This window comes from Sturnus vulgaris, chromosome 2 (genome assembly GCF_052056855.1).
Source record: "Sturnus vulgaris isolate bStuVul1 chromosome 2, bStuVul1.hap1, whole genome shotgun sequence".
NCBI lineage: Eukaryota > Metazoa > Chordata > Aves > Passeriformes > Sturnidae > Sturnus > Sturnus vulgaris.
This window is the reverse complement of record NC_142244.1, coordinates 72,050,147-72,062,520: the sequence shown is the minus strand read 5'-3', so window position 1 is coordinate 72,062,520 and position 12,374 is coordinate 72,050,147. Positions and strand designations below refer to the sequence as shown.

The following is a 12,374-nucleotide window of genomic DNA, read 5'->3' as shown; positions in this document are numbered from 1 at the left end:
GAAGGATGTTTACTTTCACTTATCTGGTGGCTACCTATGAGATATTTCTCAATATCTTTCTGAAAGAAAACACACCTTTTTTATTATGTCTTTGTCACCTCAGTCTGGATTTATACTCTGTCTCCATGGAGCCTGAGAAGCAAACGGATGTGAGCAGTCTTGACCAACTGCTGAGTTAAACAAAGAAAATGAAAAAGTGGGAAGACAGCATTCCTCCTGGCACACACTGAGCAGGTGAGAAGGGAAGGGAAGGGAAGGGAAGGGAAGGGAAGGGAAGGGAAGGGAAGGGAAGGGAAGGGAAGGGAAGGGAAGGGAAGGGAAGGGAAGGGAAGGGAAGGGAAGGGAAGGGAAGGGAAGGGAAGGGAAGGGAAGGGAAGGGAAGGGAAGGGAAGGGAAGGGAAGGGAAGGGGTAACATTTTCATTTTAGGAGCTTTCTTCAGTACAACTTCTGTCTAACTTAGTAAAAAATTGAGAAACTAAAGAAGAAACGATAGATACATACTATCCTGATCCCCAAGTAAGTTTTGGTTGTTTATCCACTGATAATCTAACAGAATGGAGATGCACACTGCAGTTAGCTGGGTTCAGCTGGGTTCCACTAAGAGCTCTAAGGGCTCCACAGGCTCTTCAGATGAAAGATGCTAAATAGTATTTCTGTTCTGTTGTCAATTTTCTGTCAGTGTGCTAACCACCCAGCATCTCCCTCCTTCTGTCAGCATGCGAGACATTGCACTAACCAGCAGCACATGGGCATTGTCATTGTGTCAAATGAAAGCAATCCGTGGTTTGATGAAATCCCATTTTTCATTTTCTTCTCCAAGGGGCCTGGGCAGTGTTTGAGTGCCTGTCCTCCTCATCTTGAATCCCAAACTGCTTTAGATGATAGACATTCATTTCCTAGCAATGACAATCTGAGTGTTAGAAGGTGAATCAAAACAGGAACTGAAGATTACAAATAGGTAGTAAGGTTTAATGGCTTAGTGAATTTTAGATGTCTACAGGATTAAGCAAAACTGGAAAATGAGTGGCTTTTAGGAACCTAAGTCACAGCATAGGCAGGGTTTTGCAGACTGAGTCCCACTCAACATTTTTTATCATCTGACACCTTAAATTAAGCAGTTCAATCACCTACTTCATCCACCTTCTGTTCTTCCACCTTCTGTGTCTCCTTAACAGAGAGTTTTCACCAGCTTTTGAGCTTTGAAACACATCTGAAAATGCCGAAATCAATTTTCTGCAACTGCATTTACAGATCACAGTTTAACAGTCTGGACCTTCAACATTCAGAATGTAACCAGTATAATTATCTCTTTTCCTATGATTGTGAACTCGTGGTTATTTCAAAGTCCCCACCCGACTCTGAATGGAGTCACTGTGAAGCATTACCTCCGAACTTGACAACAGCATTCACCTGACTTGACACAGTTCGGTGCTGTTGCAATAGCTGATAACACACAAGAGCAGAAGGGAGGGGATGAGGGGGAGAAAGACATCCCAGGGAAGGAGCAGCAAGTGTTTGCACAAAACTTTCTTTCAGTTCAAGTATGTAAAGTGAGATAAATGGTCAAACTACAGACATACTGTATGCAGCAGGAGCCAAAGGCTGCTCCCCAGATTGGCAGCTTCAGAAACCATCAGCACCGGATCCTCTCAGCAATTACCAGCTTGGAAATGTCCTTCCATTGATTGTGATGGACATAAACCAGCTGAGTCCCAATAGCAGGAGAACAGAGGGAGGAAGAGCCAGACAGCAGGACACAAACCGCACCAAACACTGGGACCAGCTGCAGCCTTCAGGTCACACTTCCATGTCAACAAAAAAATGTTATTTAATATTTTCCAAATACTGAAGTAATTCATCACAAGGTATAAGTGGATCTATAATGTCTGAGATTGCTGGTTGAAGATTAACTGCATGTATCACATTTCCAGCGCAGCAACTTAAATGGGAAACAAAATAGCCTGAACCTCATAGGCAAGGCACTTACTCATTCTCTGCAGTAGCAGCGTTCCCATGCTGGCCAGCCTCAGCCATGTCATTTAGGAAATCTTCATGCCAGAGCATTTGTATGCATGAAGGATGGTGCTAAAGCAGGACAGTGCCAGCCTGTCGGAATTCAGCTGATGTGAGAGTCTGATCAAATGTACACAGCTGCCTTCATCTAATCTAGAGCCTGTATAGGACAAAATTACTGTGAATCACCAGCTGAGACAGGAAGAGCTTGATTATTGTTTAAACGTAGAGACAAACTGGCAATGAATGTATCACTACTGGAGGGTGCCTCTAAAAATATCTCCTTTCCCCTGCAGACAGTCTTCAAATGGACACCAGGCTTTGTCCCTGTCAGAGGTGGCACTTCCAGAGAGGCAGTCACAGCAAGCTGCCTGCACTCACACACTGCACTTGCTTCGTACAGCCTCAAGATTTTATAACAGAACAAAGACCTTTAAAATACACAGCACAGAGGGAAGTCCCACGCCAACCTTATAAAGAGGTGGAATTGTGCCACTGATCCCAAAGTGTAGATAAAAATAAAAGAGTTTGGAAGTGGCTTTTAATTTCTCACTTACTACTTTTTAGCACATCTAACTCAATCTGTATCTGTGTCAGTTGTATCCAAAGAGCCCTAATAAATAATAATTCAACCCAGAGTCATCCAGCAATGGCAATGGCTGACATTTTTGTTCCCTGACTTCTGACTGTGCATAGCAGTGTGCATAGCAGTTGGATTCCAGCACTGCTGACATTGCTCCAAGTCAAGAGCAGTGCTCAGGTAGCAACTGTGGAGCCAGACAATTCTGACAGGAGCTGCAACGCTGTACCCTGTACTGTCCCTTCAGAACATCACTTCCTGGGAACAGTGATTAAATACAGCACTATTATGCCACAGTACAAGCTATTCTAGCAGACCTCAGGAGTGGGTACATGTGCCCTACTGCAGATGTCCAAATCTTAGATGGAGAAGTTTGAATATAGTAAACAGAAAGAGGAAAAAAAATCCCTCAGCATTTAAACAAAACCTCTCATCTGACCTAAAAAAATTCTTTTCCCCACCAATGTCCCTTCAGCGAATTTTAAAATAATGATTTTCTACTTAGAATAAAGTTCAGTGCTGACAGTTTAAATGTCTGGTGCAGCTTTTTCCTCTATACACATCTAGTCAGCTGGAAAAGCACTGCCAGAATCATTTTCTTAAAATGAAGAGGGAGGAGGACATGCCTGTTCTGGTTTTCTTTTTCAATTTTTTTTTTATTATTTTTAAGAGCTCTCTCATTTTTCCAAGAGCAGTACCAAGGCTTGTCAATACACATCTATCTGAAACCCTAACAAGCAAGAACTGATGGATACATAGCCAGCAAAATTTCAAGTTCCCTTCTGATAAAATTCCATCTTTCAACAGCTCTTTTAAGAGTTAGCTTTGTGCTGGAGTGAAGGAGAGGTGGCAAGGAACATTCCCTGATGTATTGTCAAACAAAACAACTTCACTCGCAATATGGCTTGTTTGAAATCAGTTTCATGTAAATTTGAAATAAGTGTGCTCATTTTTTTCTAAGAAACAGTCAGCAATGTCCTTCCTTTTTCTACTATCCAACATGCTTAATAACACTCTCTCAGGGTGCCCAGATGTATTTAGCAGAAACCAGGTTAAACCCAGCACAGACAAATTCTGCCCTAGAAGTCAGATATATTAATTAGTTAATAAATGAAGGGCTGAGGGAACAAGCTTGACAAGAAACTTCCAAGTGATGTTGTCAGGACAGGGACTCGTCTCAGCATGATCCCAGCAAGAGAAACCATCAGGGAGAGAAATTCCTGCCTAACATGCAAGGGTTGGCTATAGCCAATTCTTTTGGCATGACAAGAGAGGAGCAGAGCAAAGCAGGACTTTGCCCTGCCTGGAGGAGATGTGAACTTCTGATCATTTAAAAAAAACCAAAAAACAAAAAACCAAGGAAGATGACTGACAACAGATGAAATCAATTACCTTTATCGGAGCTGGAGGTCTCACAATTCACAAAGCTTAGGGCAATTACAGGACTTTCTTCCCTTCTAGGTTTTGTGGGTTTGTTTAGGCATTACTTTATATTACTGTGTTACTCCTGTGTTTTTCAGCCTGAAATGACTATCTGGCTGTGTGCTGAGATCTCTGCCCTGCAAACTGATCCATTAAATCAGACCAGAGAAGTTTCTGCACAGTCAAGGGGCTGCTCTGGGGATAGGGCTCCTCAAGATGGGATGTTGAGATGCCATGGTGCCAAGTGACAGTAGAGGAAGCTGGCTCCTACCCAGGAAATAGGTGCCAAGTGAAAGAAAGAGATTAACCCTTTAATTCAAAAAGGCAAGAAGGGATTTTTAATCGAAAAACAAAATGAATAAGGGATTGATTTTAACACCCCTGACTTGTGAGAATGCATAACAGCACTGCACAGAATTAGCAGCAGCTCTGAAAAAGGTAAAAAACCCTGTCCTGAGGAAACATGTTACAAGATTTGGTACTGTCCTTCCTCTTCAAGCTTTCCCACCAAAAAAGCAGCAAATAAATAAAAACCAACAAAAAACCAACACAAGTTGATCTTGATTTGTGTGGGTTTTTTGAAAGATAAAAGGCTAAACAGGTGATGTGTCATTCTATGTAATTCCTATATTTCACCACTTTGAAATAACTGACATTGTGCTGTTAGTGTTGGTGATGTGTCCTTACAGCATCACCTCAGAGGCGAACCATGCTGTGCTCATGTCACAGGAGCAGTCCCATGCGTCCCTGTACACACACACCCCTCCACCCCATTTCTAGTCAAAATAAACACAACAGGCAAAAGGTCTGAAGAGAATCCAGAATTACAGAGCTGAAATATCCTTGTTTGCCCTGAGGCAGCAGTGAGGCAGCATGATGATGAGAACCTCGTCCAGACATTCCCAAGCTCAGCTCCACCAGGAGATTTTACACTTCTAAACCAACTACTGAAGTTGGGAAGTCAGGTCTTCACTTCAAAACTGAATAACCTTCCTTCCTTCCTTCCTTTTGAGTGGAAGGACTGTCCACTTCTGACCAATAGCATAGTATTTAAGGCTCAGTTCTGGTTTTTGGGAAGTGGGAGAGAGTGGGAGCAAAAGGAGAGGAAGTTCTGCCTTGCCTCCAGCATGTTCAGTTTATGCCACTGTCAAAACTCTGCACAAATGGAGACACAGGTGAGCGCAGTTCACTTGGCAAGTAGTTTGGATGGGCCTGTATGGGGTGATGCAGCGTCCAAACACCTGCCTTTTCTCCTGAATCCACACCACAGACTTTCTGTTTCTTGTCCCCACAAGAAAATATGTGAACAAAAGACTTCCTTGTTCTACAGGGCGTTGAAAATATAAATACATGAAAGACAAAAGATGCTTGGACCCCATAATTACGGAATCATCCTTCTATTCTGCAAGAATTATTTTAGCAAGGAAAGTATCTGACTGTTACCATTTTTAAGATTTTTTTAAGCGCCAAAATGTGTGTACAAATTCATTTGAAGAGAAAACTTGATACACTCTGTTCTTTTATAAGGACAGATCCTTCTCTGTGATGATTTTTTTTAAAGTCCTTAAAAAACAATAACCTGCCCTTCACCACCACCACCCCCAGACTCTTATCCAGAGGCTCCACCATGTGCCTAACTAATCGAAGTGTTGTGTTATGATTGCCATGGAGACTGCAATCCAGCAGCTGCCTTGACATTTCATCTTCAGCTGCTTTCAAAATGCTTTCTTTTTGCCAAGGAAAACTTTTCACTATTATTAATTCTTTTGCTACACACTGTTCCCTCCACTACAAAAGAAACATTTAGGAAAAAAATCAGTGGAAACTGTCTCAGTTCTAACAACATATTTTGCCTATTGCTTTTGTTCTCCTCTCAAGCAATTTTAAAGGTTTCTGAGGCTTTAAACTAAAAAGCTTATGCTTTATTTTGCAGATCAACTGATAATTGTGCACTACTGTGTAGGGTCACCACAGGTGGCCAGGAGCAACCTCCAGTCCCCAGGAGCAAGGGCAGCTGCCCAGCCCTACCCAGCCTCCTTAAAGGGAACCACAAAACCTATCCTTACCCTCCAAGCTACTCAAATACAGCCACCTCACTTTGTTGTCTCCCAGTTGTGCTGCTCACTCTCCCACCAGTGCTTTCATCTCCATGCACACTTCTCCTGGAACTTTAATTAAGGTTGTTGCTACTTCTCCTGTCTTTAGAGGAGGCGAGGAGATAAGATAGTAGAAAATACAACTAAACATGTCTGTTTCTTCCTGCCCTAAAAGAGGGAAGGTTGTATTGCATAGTACCTGGCTGGTGTGGAAGCTCCCAGGAAATGTTTTGGGGAAACCAAAGAGGGTAGAGAGGTGCAAGACCATGACCCCCCGCAACTTGTGGCATAGCTGTAGGATTTAGCATCTGAAGTGGCTACATTTCATGTACAGACAGGGATAAGAAAGCACCATACAGATTTTAAGGAGATACAGAAGAGCCCTGCTAACTGATGATTCATTTCACAGCTAGTTGTTTCACAAACAAGCATTTTTTAATTAACTAGGCTGGTTGCCCTCTTTCATTTCCAAAGGAGGGAAGGTCATACCTTTTCTTTGAGCAGCCTGGGGCATATAAGAAAGAACCTTCTCTGCAGCCTTTCAAAGCACTTGCTCCCAAAGATGCTTTCCCATCCTAGCCTGCACTCGAGGATGTCTCAGATAGACTGGTGCCAAGAAGGTGTGGCTGGAGACATGCTGAGGCACAGAGATGTGCACAGGACATATTGAAAAGAGATTGATTCAAAATCCCAGTAGATTGGATCATCTGCAGCTTGGCCAAGGTAAGAGACATATGATATGTCTGTATACGTGTGTGTATGTTGAAAGGATTTTGACAACAGTAAGAATAAGTTTAAAACTCTGAGCCATTTGGGCTGAGAATGAGTAAGGTTTAAAATGAAAGCTTCAAACCACGTTTTAGCAATTTTTCTTTAATTGTAAGATACTATGACAAATTGGAATGAAAAACCTTTATCTGAAAAGCATTTATGCTTAACAGGAGGAAGAAGGAAAACACCTTCAGAAGCAGTCAGCTTCCTGTCTTATGTTTTTGAAGTCAAGCTGATGGCTCACAGAACGGATCTCAAATATGTATATATATAATCCCTACAGCTAAAAGTCATCTATTTTAAAAGACAAGTGTTTGCTCACCCGAAGAACATTGTGCTCAAGCTTCAGACTTTGTGATCCATATGGATTTCATCAACTTGTTTGCCAGGAATTTAAGAAAAACAAACTTTATTCATGTGCCTCAGAGAAATGAATCCACTTCATGGTCTGTGCAAAAAGAAATACAGCTTCAGAAAAAAAAAGCCCAGGGCATTCCTGGAACTGGAAGGTCAGAGAGCCAAAATAATGGATCCACTTAATATGAGAAATGAGTGACTTGCAGTGGCATCATTATCAGCACTGGAAGTACGTGGTTCCAGCTTAGAAAGTGGTTTCATGTCACATCCTATAAGGAATCCCCAAACATGAAGTGCTTTCACAAGCCCTCCTAGAACCAGGCACTGCCACTGCTCTGAGAGCAGCATTTACCTTCAGCCTAAAGATAGGGTATATACTCCACTAGAAGTATAACTTACCTTTGAGGAGCTAAAGTTAGATGAGATGAGACCTATTCCATATTACCCTGTAACATGCCTTAATATATTCATTTATATGTAAAGAATTTAGTTGTATAACCCCAGGTTTGGTTTTCCAAGCTTGATAAAAACCTGTGGACCTCTACCTAATTTATCAGTATTTTGTTTTCTGTATCAGAAAGAACAGGCAGTTTCTGCAAGATGTGTTAATATACATTGCTGCTGCAAACAGAGACATTTATCTCCAACACTTGCTTTAAAAGTACAGTCTAATGCAGGAAATATAAATTCTGATTCATTCTTAGAGCAAATAATTATGCATATTAAGCTCTATACTGACCAAATTTAAATAGGCAGCCTAAAATTAATGCATTGCAAATCTTTATGATTGCAACATTATAGTATGGTATCTCACCAGCTTTTAAAGAAAGCTGTATTTCTGCTCCACAAGTGGTTTGTTACATTGAATTAATGTCGCATTAGAACCCTTTCAGTAAGTCAAATCACATTACTCACTCATATAGCATTCTTGGCAAGCATCAAAAACCATTTTTAGTACTTAGGAACTGCGAGATAGAGCCAGATAGTGATCTGATGTTTAAAACAGGACTAGGCACCTTAAGTCAAAATTGCAGCAGAGGGAAAAAAAACCAACAAAAACTATTTACGTTCTTAAATCAAAAGGCACCTACTATTGGAAAATGTTTCTACATACCCCTGCATTCTGAGCAGAGTAGAATAATTTAGCCTTTTCTTCACATGTTACTGTAAAAAATAACTTGTGAAACCACAATTATTCTTCAAACAATACTGAGAAAAAATCCATAGCTGATCTGTCCTTAGAAAATGAACCTGATCTATTTTAATGGTGCATGTGGGACCTGCACAGCCTGGTGGTGGCAGGGAGGGAGGGACTGTCCCCTTCTGTCCCCAGCTGCAAGGGCCTCAGCAGCATTTCCTCCATCCCTTTCTCTGAGCAGCGTGAAGGGACCAAATCACATGAGCAAATCCATGGTTACCCCTGTTTAGCATTCAGGCGATGACACTTGGCTTGCTTTTCTCAGGGCAACAGCCTCCCTCAGATGCATTCAACCTCTTGGCTGTCCACCTTTCAATGAGTCTTCAGGTGGCTCATGGACAGACACTAAGAAAGTGAAAAGTCTCGCACGTCATGGGTTAATTTTTATGCCGATGATGACTGTAGCTGTTTACTTTTTAAACAAATGCCTGATATACAGTGCAACTGGCTGAGTGCACAGCCAAAAACAGACCACAGGAAATCTCTTTGACAGCCAGGGTGACAGAATTGTTAGCATGGGTCTGCACTAGAGTTAACTTTTTTTTCTTTTAAATTAAAAATAAAAAGGTTGTGAGATCTCAAGGAGAAAAGCGGATGCTACAGAAAAAAACAAAACCACAAATGGGCAGTTTCTAAGAAGAGATATCTATGAATAGCACAGGCATAAATAAAATTTTCCATTTTATCTGAAGGATTATTGTGGCTTTTCACCCCAGTTTATTTCAGCGGAAGTAAAGACAACTCTGTAATACTAAGCAAATAAACCAGCATAATATAAATTGTTCAGTAGAGATAAGAAAGCACACTAGGTTATTTATTGCTGTATTTTTATATTTTGTTTCTGCTCTCCTTTGATCTGTGCTAACACAGGCATTAAACTGACAGCTTAGGGTCACAATACGCACCAGGATATTGAAAGGCGGTCATGTATAAGGGAGTATCAAATTGTTCGTTTAGAGCAAGTTACAAGTTTTGGTTAATCAGTTCTCCGGGGTCTAACTCCATCCATAAAGATAAAATGTTTTCTGACTTTTTTAAAAAATTATTTGATAGAGAAAGTGTGTGTGCTCCTGGTTTATTAAGGTGTAAACATCTGCAGCAGATACCGGGGTTGATTCTATTTCCAGTCACAGTGGTGTAACAAGAGTTGCTTCACAGACGGCAGAGGAATTTCAGCAGCAAATGAAAAAAGAATAAGGTTCATTGTGCTTTTAATTTTGTTTCATGTAGGCAAGAGGGGAGAAAATTGATTTTAGTCCCAGCCTTTTTTTTCTCATACATGTCACTGATGCATTTTCAACCCTTGGAGAATTGGTGAATGTGGGAATACAGGCTCTAATACAAAACACTTGGCCTGTTTTCAGTTCCTAACACATACTCCAGAGTTCATGTTATGGTTATCAGAAAGAATCTATGAAAAATGAAGCTGCACACAACTGCAGACCATCAGCGTGGCTTAACCCCGTCAGGCAGGGATGAAGCAGGAAGTGCTTTGTGACACTGACTGGCAGAAATACAAACTGATGAAGAAAACACACGGCAGGAAAGAGGGTCTTAGATGGTGAGTTAGAGCCGGGGACATTAACTACAACTATACTCTGCCAGGGCCAAGATCAGAGGAGCTTGACATACTTGTTAAAGGTTTCATCAAAAGGATTAGTTCCAGCAGCTTTTTTTAACCTTTCCTACAACACAATTTACCCAAAGGTGGCCGAGGGCAACAAGGGCTGCCCTGTGAGATAACATTTTTAATTGTACAAATGCCATTCTTGATGTCATAATCCCGAGGTTAATGCAGTTGCAGGTCCTGAACAGATGTGGTGTAGGCTGCCCTGTCATAAGATAGGTGGCCATGCAGGCAGTGAAAATGGCCACAGTTCAGAGAGGAGTTTAGCTACTGCCCTGACACTTTCCCTGCATACTTTTGCACTGTTTTAAATGGTCTCTGCCTATATGTAAAGCAAGAAAACAAACAAAAATATTGTTTATACAATGTTTTACCAAGAATCAACAGTCGAGTATAGCCACTGCCTAATGGCACAACTCATAGACAAGGGCATAGGGCAAGGTGATCTGTGAATGAATGAAAGAAAGAAAAAGGGGAAGAGCCCAGAAAACATCTGGATCGCACCATGCTGTATCTTACACCTTGTTGTATTTTAGCATAGCTGGTTAATAAGAAATAAATTTCAAAAGGAGAACCCTGACATCTTCTTTAAATTGAAATACTCTGCTAGATTTTAGCAGAGACCATATATTGCACATTTTGGGAATAATTTTTTGATGGGTTTCTGGATGAGGTACTCTCTTCCTCCTTAAAAAAAAACAAAAAAGCCCCCCAAATGTTTCTTACAAGAAATGTTCACACCACACAGTTCAAAGAGAAAAGTTTTTTTCACTTTTAAACAGAGCAAATAGTTTGCTGCATGTGTTAAGCTGCTGTCTATGTCACCAGTTCCCAAGCAGAAAATGATGCCTTGTTGATGTGACACAAGATTGTGAGGGTTGCAGATCAGTTAAATAAAGGAACTGAATCTGGGCAAATTTTATGTGGGACCAGCTTGAATATTTCTGCACACCACTTCAAATATCTGCAGCATGGTACAGAGTAGGTCAGAGACATTCACATTAGGGTGGGAATGGATGAAAAGCAGCAGATGAAGACATTCTCTAATAAAGGGCAACCCCTTTTGCGTGTCAGAATTTGGGTTGTGTGCCACCAAGAGGTGCAGCAAGTTGGGTCACTGTCATATAGGCTTTAGAAAAGCTAGGGAAAATCAACAATAGGTCATATTCTTGTTTTGTATGTCATCAGTGTACCTACAAAGGAGGCTTTGCCCCAGTCAGATGCAGCAATTGTGATTCAGCGCCTTCTGCCCTTAGACCTCACTTATCAGGGATAACTCAGTGCCTCACAAGATTGAAGGGTATCTTTCCAGGGATGCACATGACCACATGTGTTAATGACCACAATCTTGTATCTCACATATGGCTGAGGAATTAACAGATCATTGGAATGATGCTTTGATTATCAGAAATATGGTTCAAATTTTGGACTTCTAGGTTATTAAATCCTCTCTTGAACCATTTGAGTTCTACATACCAGTTCAACCTTATGCGTCCGTAATTCATCAGTGAGGTACTAATGCAGTTTATTCTTGCAAGGCATTGTACAGAATACATCTCTTTATGCAAGCATGACTTCACAGTCATTAGGGCTGAAATTGCCACACAAATCCCACCCTGAACTGCTCTGCGTTGCTACACCTTGCAGTATTTGGCAAGGAAAGCCAAGTGTTTGCAAAAGATATGTAAAAGGAGGATTATTCTTTCTGAATACTGGATAAGAATAAAGACAAAAATTATCATACAAGAAAAGGATTACTTACTGCAGTGGAGTAAATTTACTCAAGAAAACGGATGGAATTGCAAAGGGAAGGCATTATTTCAAATAGGATTTGGGGGAAGGCTAACAGGTGCTGGGGAGCACTCAGGTCAGATGAAGACATCTGCTAGAGATGTCAAGAGCACAAAGGTAACTCTGTCTCTGGGAGCAGAGCGTAGGATAAAAATGACAACTGAACAGGAAATGTGGAAGACTAGGACTGCAGAGGTACATCCCAGCAAAGAAACAGAGTGTCAGATGGCAGAGTAAAATACAAACAGACACACAAAAACTGTGAATGCCGACACTTGTGAGGAGCCTGGGGAAAAAAAATAAAAAGAGAGAAAAAAAAAAGAAACAGGTGCACTAGAAGGCTGGATGGCTGGCACAGAAGGATGATGATAACCTAAAAGCATTTCTGAAACGTGACAGGGTGGTAATATTAAGGCAGAATATCCTTCCATCCATCTTTATAAGTGAATGTTAGGTCTTTTGAGATGCTTTCAAGCTCCTATACACACTATAGACTTGACTCTAAATGCAAGCTGACC

The 12,374-nt window shown here is 41.1% G+C and overlaps 1 long non-coding RNA gene across 1 annotated transcript; it reads left to right on the top strand.

The window, feature by feature from the left end:
* The first annotated feature begins 202 nt into the window (after positions 1 to 202).
* Positions 203 to 12,099, top strand: LOC148224845 (uncharacterized). The gene is made up of 3 exons (XR_015801545.1): positions 203 to 234; positions 6,692 to 6,835; positions 7,054 to 12,099. It is a non-coding gene; the product is annotated as an uncharacterized LOC148224845 (long non-coding RNA).
* Positions 12,100 to 12,374: the final 275 nt, after the last annotated feature.